This window comes from Electrophorus electricus, chromosome 7 (assembly GCF_041902795.1).
Source record: "Electrophorus electricus isolate QZ-2024a chromosome 7, ASM4190279v1, whole genome shotgun sequence".
Classification (NCBI taxonomy): domain Eukaryota; kingdom Metazoa; phylum Chordata; class Actinopteri; order Gymnotiformes; family Gymnotidae; genus Electrophorus; species Electrophorus electricus.
Window position 1 is genome coordinate 607,501 of NC_137503.1, and position 7,500 is coordinate 615,000.

The following is a 7,500-nucleotide window of genomic DNA, read 5'->3' on the forward strand; positions in this document are numbered from 1 at the left end:
CCAGAACCAGAACCAGAACCAGAATACATGATGACAAAAAGACAAGGAAAATGACATTTATTAGACTGGGTCAGTCCAGAACCAGAACCAGAACCAGAATACATGATGACAAAAAGACAAGCAATACAGGAAAACCAAAACAAGGTACACAGAACACCTCCAACACTGGGCTTAGAGCGTCCCGCACGGGCCAGCACCGCACCGAGCCAAACCCAGGACCAATAACAACACGTGGGCGGGGTTGCTGAGCGGCAGAGACTGGCCAAAACAAACCAGCACGCGACAGGTTGTTAGGGGAAACGGAGACGCCAGGGCGAGGCCAACCTTGACATTAATATACAATTATTATTATTATTTTTTTTTGGTAAAACTAGCACTGATCTATATACTGTACTGGATGACTCCTGATACCAGAGTCTTTTATTATGGCAGCGATGCATTAGAGTTCAGTGACTAATTCTTATTCATGAAATAACTATTGAATATCAGAAAAATGCACATATAGCAACTGGGCATTCAGAGGAATTATATGACTGCACCAGCAAAAGCCTGAATAAGGAACCTTCACAGGAATCTTTCAGTGAGTGGTAGTGACCAAATCTCTTTTCCTTCAATAGCTTATAGAGAGTAATTTATTCTGACATTAAAAAAAGATTAACACTTTATAAACAGGTGTTATGCATTTTCTTCTATGCAGAGGAAAGTGTCAGGAGATTTTGAGGTTGAGTCAGAGCTCCATGTTTATTGAGCTCCATGTCCCAGTTCCAGTTCCAGTTCTGTGGAGTGGTTCTTTATACCTTGTTGCAGGAACTGTGCGTCCTCCCTAAGAGAGTTCCCTCAGGGAAGCTCGGAGCACCTGGTGTTAAACGAACTTCCCTAGATTCACGCAGAGCTTGAGAATCACTTAGATAAGAACTTCTCTCAGGAAAGTCACTTATCTGGTTCCGCAAATCCATCCAAAGAGCTGAACTTGTCCTGCGGTGAGAGGTAAAGAGGTAAAAGTTTAGAGTGGAGTGACAGAATAGAATATGGACAAAAAAGACTAGAATATAGAAATAAAAGGAAAGAATAAAATGACCAGGTCTTTCTCTCACCAGTATCTCATCAGCTGCCACTATACAGGATATGGCATCATAACTGCCCCTCTCATCAGCTGCCACTAAATGGGTGTGGCATCATAACTGCCCCTCTCATTAGCTGCCACTATAACATCTGTGGCATCATAACTGCCCCTCTCATCAGCTGCCACTATAACAGGGTGTGGCATCATAACTGCCCCTCTCATCAGCTGCCACTATAACAGGGTGTGGCATCATAACTTCCCCTCTCATTAGCTGCCACTATAACAGGGTGTGGCATCATAACTGCCCCTCTAATCAGCTGCCACTATAACAGGGTGTGGCATCATACCTGCCCCTCTCATCAGCTGCCACTATAACAGGGTGTGGCATCATAACTGTACCTCTCATCAGCTGCCACTATAACAGGGTGTGGCATCATAACTGCCCCTCTCATCAGCTGCCACTCTCTGAGCTGCAGCCGTGTTATGTCTGTCCTTGGCTCTGTCTCCCTCTCTCTGTCTCTCTGCGAATGTCTCTTACCCACTGAAGCTCAGCTGAAGACATTATGAAGTTATGAAGACAGTTCCAGAGGGATCTGAGGTTATAGTCTGTACAGAAATATTTTACTGTTCACTCGTCATCTTTCAGCGGTCCACTAGAGTGATTTTAGCATGTCTAGAATTATATGCCCCTCATCTTAAGTAAAATACAAAAATAAAAAGTACAGTCTACAAGGGCCTATTGAATATAATGAGCTTTGACTTCGAAAGGTTGCAGAAGACGTCTGTGCTTTGGGGGTGAGATGGGAGAAATGAATCACAATAAAATGTTCAGGAACTTGGTAAGTACCGTGTGTAAATACTGAAATTAGGGACTGGTTCTCCCTTTAAGATTCTCTCTCTCTCTCTCTCTCCCTCTTCCTCTCTCTCTCTCTCTCTCTCTCTCTCTCCCCCTCTTCCTCTCTTTCTCTCTCTCTCTCTCTCTCTCTCTTGTTTTAATGATCTGGGCTGTTTTATTGCGGGAAACTATAAAGCAAAGCATTAAGGTAATCTGTCATCTTTAAGAATTCAGGTAGATTGTGCAGAAATCCATCCATTAGGCAGACTGATTGAAACTCTTACAGGGTGAAACATTTTGGATTTAGAATTTTCAAGCCCGAGAGTTCTCTGGGTTAGATGAAAGAACACATCTTAGACCAGTTTTTATGCTGTGTGAACCTGAGACCTATGAGAGGTTGTTTTTTTTCTTTGTTGTTATTTAGACTTTTGGCTTTTGTCCTGTGGATGTGCCTGTTAATTACCTGTGCAGGTACAATAAATGAACGTCACCTGCTGACCATGAGGCACGGACAGCCCCTCCACCGTTCCGACCCCGAATAGCAATGAAGGCTCCTACTGGTCTCCTTTATTCCCTCATTCCTTTTATAATGTTTGGATATGCAATTAAATATAATTAGCTTGTTAAAAACATTTAAAGCCTAACACATAAGAGTTACTGCTGAACACAGCCGTGCTGTTTCCTGGTGTGGCGTTGTGCCGTCATAACCCTCTGAATTACCACACACCCTAAACGTGCTTCTCGCTCACATCACACAGGCACATGCTGTTTCAAACTGTACACAGAGGTTCTGTGACCGTTACTCTGGTCTATTGGTCTGCTCAGTCCAGGGTCCAATCTCCTGATGCGTTTTCACATGTCTACACATGAATCTAATCGCAGCCTCAGATCAGATCCTTGTGAGGGGAACCAGACAGTCATCTGGAACAGGCCTTTACACTAAGCTGAAAACTAATAATAATAATAGAAAATAATAATAATATTAATAATAATACATAAATAAATAAAAGCAATACAAATAAAAAAAACTTAACATTACTTGAGTTCTTTGTCTTCTGTCTCTTTTGAGGACTGATGTAGGTTATCAGGGTTACAAACATGTGGCTAATGTTAGCACACAGCAGGATGTATAAAACAGAACAGACCTCTGATGACCATATGGACCACACTGACCACACTGACCATACAGACCACACAGATCACACTAACTTCACTGACCATATAGACCACACTGACTATACAGACCACACTGACCATACAGACCACACAGACCACACAGACCAGACTGACGACACAGACCACACTGACCATACAGACCACAGAGACCACACTGACCATACAGACCACACTGACTATACAGACCATACAGACCACACTGACCATACAGACCACACAGACCAGACTGACGACACAGACCACACTGACCACACTGACCATACAGACCACACAGACCACACAGACCACACTGACGACACAGAGCCTTTATCCAAGTGCTATACAGGACAGGAGAAACTCCAACCTTTGGTCAATATCTCTGCGTTTGGGATAAGGTTTATCAGAGCAATATCTGCTGTCATTGTTGCACTGAATTATTTTAATATTAAAAAGAAGATAAACATTTAAATATCACAAAGAAGAAAAGTCTGAACAATCATTGCACCAAAAACACAAACATATTGTAGCTGTTATCGATTTAATTAAACCTCAGAAATCCCCTTGGTAACCTAATGGTTGAAGGGCAGACTGGGAGAGGAATTAATGAGGGACTTGATAAGGGACTTGATAAGGGACTTCCCCTAGTCCCGTCACTTTGGTTCGGGGTTGTGCCCAATGTGTGTGTTAAATAACAAGTATTTTTAAAATGAGCTTTGACTTTCTGCTCTTGCATGACAGAATGTCTGATATAGACGAAAGAAGACAAAACAGCAGACGAGCTGTTAGAAGGTGTGTCGTGACCTCTGGCTAGCACTGAGATGAAGGACTTGAAGAGAGTACGACGCTGAGGAAGGACATGGTGTCACTACCTGACCAGTGAACTGAGAGAGTAGGTTCTGAGGGCGGGCCCTGTTATGAGATCACCCCCCTGCAGACACGGACCTTCCGCCTCCAGTAGCAGAACAGTGAGGGCACTTCACACATGTCTGAAGCTCCACCAGAGTGACTGCAGATCTACACCTGCTGGGATGAGACCAGCGAGCTCTGAGTGGTGAGGATGGGTAGAAGACCTCCTCACCACACGACCTGGGTCAGGAAAGCAGCTGTCTGTGCAGAACACAGCTCTACTTTACAGCCACCAGGGGGCAGTGTGGCGACTATGCCGGAGTGTTATGTATGAGTCATGGTCAAGAGAGTTTTATGAACTACACTTACAGACAGAGTCTTCCTGAGAGACAACAACATGCTGAACTACACCCCCACTCACTGCCTCCTCCCCCTAAACTGCCCTCCTACACTGACCCCCCCCCCACTGGTTCTCCCTACACCCCCCCCACGAACACACTCCTCCCCCCCCCCCCCCCCGTATTGAGCTGGTCAGGTAGGGCTCTGCTCCACCCAGAGTGCTTTGAGGTGCCATATCACCCATCACTGTACCAGAGAACAGCTACAGCAGGTCTGTCAGCTCACAGCACCACAGGAGCAGACCTACACCTATGGGCCTGACCCAGTTATGGCACACACACTGCAGATGTCTAATGGCATTGGGTTTCAAACCCACCATGGGAAACATTTGAGATCACACATTCGAGATCAGACATCCAAGATCAGACATCTGACATCAGACATCCGAGACTGTCTCAAAGTCATTCATCTCAGCTTCTTTATGAAAAAGCCCTGGAAAAAAGCAGAATTCAAGAAAGATGTTAAAGAGCCAGGAAGGTCCGAGACGGAGGGTTATAGACAGGACGGACTGGGTTCTTCCAGTGTCTGCCATCGTGGCCGTGACAGATGTCTCTATCTGGCATTGACTCCACTGATAGTCATGGACATCTGTGAACGGTTACAAATAAACATTTGACTCACATTGTCCTCTAAAAACAGGGATGTGGTTAAAAGGGCACTGGGCCTTTCCTCAGGAATGAGCCTCCCTTATGAAGGGCTTCAAATCACGTCTCTCATGTGGACAGTGTCACAGACATTAGTTACTGAAGCGCTAATATCAGGAGATGTCCCTCTGGGGAAGTGACGTAAAGGATCACACCACTAAAGCGTTCTTGTCCAGTCATTCTGAGGCATTTTTCTGAGTTCTGAGTGCTTGGCTGTTGGACAGGAGGAGAAGTTGAAATAAAGGTTATGGCAGATGTCAAGCGCACACGTAAATCTCCCAGAGTCCTCTCTGCATTCTGGGAGGAAATCGGTCATCTCCATGGTTGGAAATGTTCCCGTCTCTCCCTTCTAAAGGGTGTTTGTCCATTACCACAGTAAACAATATTTCCTTTCAATGCGCCATTCAAAACTATATGGTGAGATTTATTTCTTGACTTGTGTTTATTTATTGATCCTGTTTGTTTAGAGAGGCAAATCTACACTCTGATTGTTTGCTGTCTTTCATCAGATATAAATCCAAAGAGAGATGTTCCATGCTGGGATGAGGAAAGAGGGATTTTCATTCTTTCTGTGAGAGTTTATAGGGTTGTTTTAATGTGTGTTTTATGTCATGAGAGACAACACAAGCTCCACTCTGATGATGTTTCTTCAGTCCCCGAGTTTTCTGAATGATGTGATTAGTTCGAGCAGATCTGTAGCAGGAGCAGCAGGAATTCCCTGCAGGCTGTGCAGAGATCAAACATTCTCTCACGTTCATCGTCCATCTGTATGCGTCAAGCTATCAAGCAGAATCTCAGAAGGAACGCATTTCTGCGACAGGCAGTACGGGAGACTTGGGTGGCATGTAACCCGTGTTGAAAGGCGTCAAACGAGCACCAGCAGGTAGCAGTAATTGTAGCTCTTCCCAATATACAAAGGCAGTGGAACACCAGGATGGTGTTCCATGCGGAGTGGAGCTGTTGGAAGGGCTTCGGCAATGACATCTGGAGTCTACCTGCCACGCTGATCTATTTGGAGAGCACTCACTTGGTTAAACGCTTAACCACACCCCCCAAGGCCTGTGGAGCAACAGAGCAGACGCTTTCTGGAACAGATGATTCTGGAACAAACGATTCTGGAACAGACGCTTTTTGGAGCAAATGCTTTCTGGAGCAGATGCTTTCTGGAGCAAATGCTTTCTGGAACAGACGCTTTATGGAACAGACGCTTTCTGGAGCAAATGCTTTCTGGAGCAAATGCTTTCTGGAGCAGATGCTTTCTGGAGCAGATGCTTTCTGGAACAGACACTTTATGGAACAGACGCTTTTTGGAGCAAATGCTTTCTGGAGCAGATGCTTTCTGGAGCAAATGCTTTCTGGAGCAGATGATGCTGGAACAGATGCCTTTTGGAGCAGATGTTGTGTTGGGTTAGTGACTGGCTGTCTGTGGTTTATGGTGGGTGAGTTTCTCTGCCGTTCTTTGAGTGGATGAACAGGGCACCAGTGAGGTATATCAAAACCCAGAACAGCCAGTGCAGCTTCCAGTGAGGACACCTCACTTTCATACAACACAAACACACGCCACATGCTCCACACGCTCCACACGCTCCACAGGACACTTTACTCTTGACTTGTCTACTGTTTTTAACAGCAATCCTGACCTTAGAAAAGGCTCCCTACAGCCCATCATCACCTCTGGAGGATGTGAAAAAATAAAACAAAGTTCCTTTATTGTTAGTATGCAAATATAAGTGTACTCATTTAAAAACATTAAAGATGACAGAACATTGAGTCTCATTAACAGTTTCATAAATGTTCCCTTAAGACTCCCTCTTCCTCTATTGCTTTAAGGCAGCGGTTCAGGTTTCCTCACACCACCTGCAGCCTGTTGAGCTGATGTTTACCCACCTGCGTTAGCACATGCGGGCTCGTCTCCGTCTCTGGTACAGTTGCTCCACAGACGGAGTTTTATTGCTGCTGGTCTCCATTAATATATAACTGATGTAATGAGCACAGATCACCTGGAGCAGGACTGATGATAGCAGTGGGAGTGGGCGTTCCACCTGATAAAGCCTCACTCTCTCTCTCTCTCTCTCTCTCTCTCTCTCTCTCACTCCCTCTCTCTTTCTCTCTCTCTCTCTCTCTCTCACTCTCTCTCACTCTCTCACTCCCTCTCTCTCTCTCTCCCTCCCTCTCTCTCCCTCTCTCTCTCTCTGTTGTCTCTCTCTGTCTCTCTCTCTCTCTCTCTCTCTCTCTCTCTCTCTCTCTCTCTCTCTCTCTCTCTGGTGTCCTGTGCTGTTTTTAATTGGTAGTGCTACATTCAGTTCACTCCCTCACCCTGAGACCTGAGATACAGGTTACCCCCATGGTATCAAACAGAAAGGACATTTATTATGAAGCACAGTAAAGAGCAGATCAGAGTGAGCTCACAGTGCACGGCGCTCACGGTTCGTCTCCTGAGAACGTGCACCGAGCGTTTAATCACACACACTTGCCTCCTTCCTAATTATCAAACGCAATCTTAACTATTCAGAAGTCTGCAGTGAAAACAAACAATGTATAATTGGGACCAGGGGAAG

General features: G+C 45.2%; 1 long non-coding RNA gene across 1 annotated transcript in view; it reads right to left on the bottom strand.

Moving 5' to 3' along the window:
* The window catches only part of LOC145658776 (uncharacterized), a 12,553-nt gene that overhangs the window by 484 nt on the left and 4,569 nt on the right, over nt 1-7,500 (bottom strand). The window contains exon 3 of the long non-coding RNA XR_014124638.1: nt 1-975. This exon is cut by the window's left edge and continues 484 nt beyond it. This is a non-coding gene — a long non-coding RNA (uncharacterized LOC145658776). The remainder of the gene's footprint in view (nt 976-7,500) is intronic.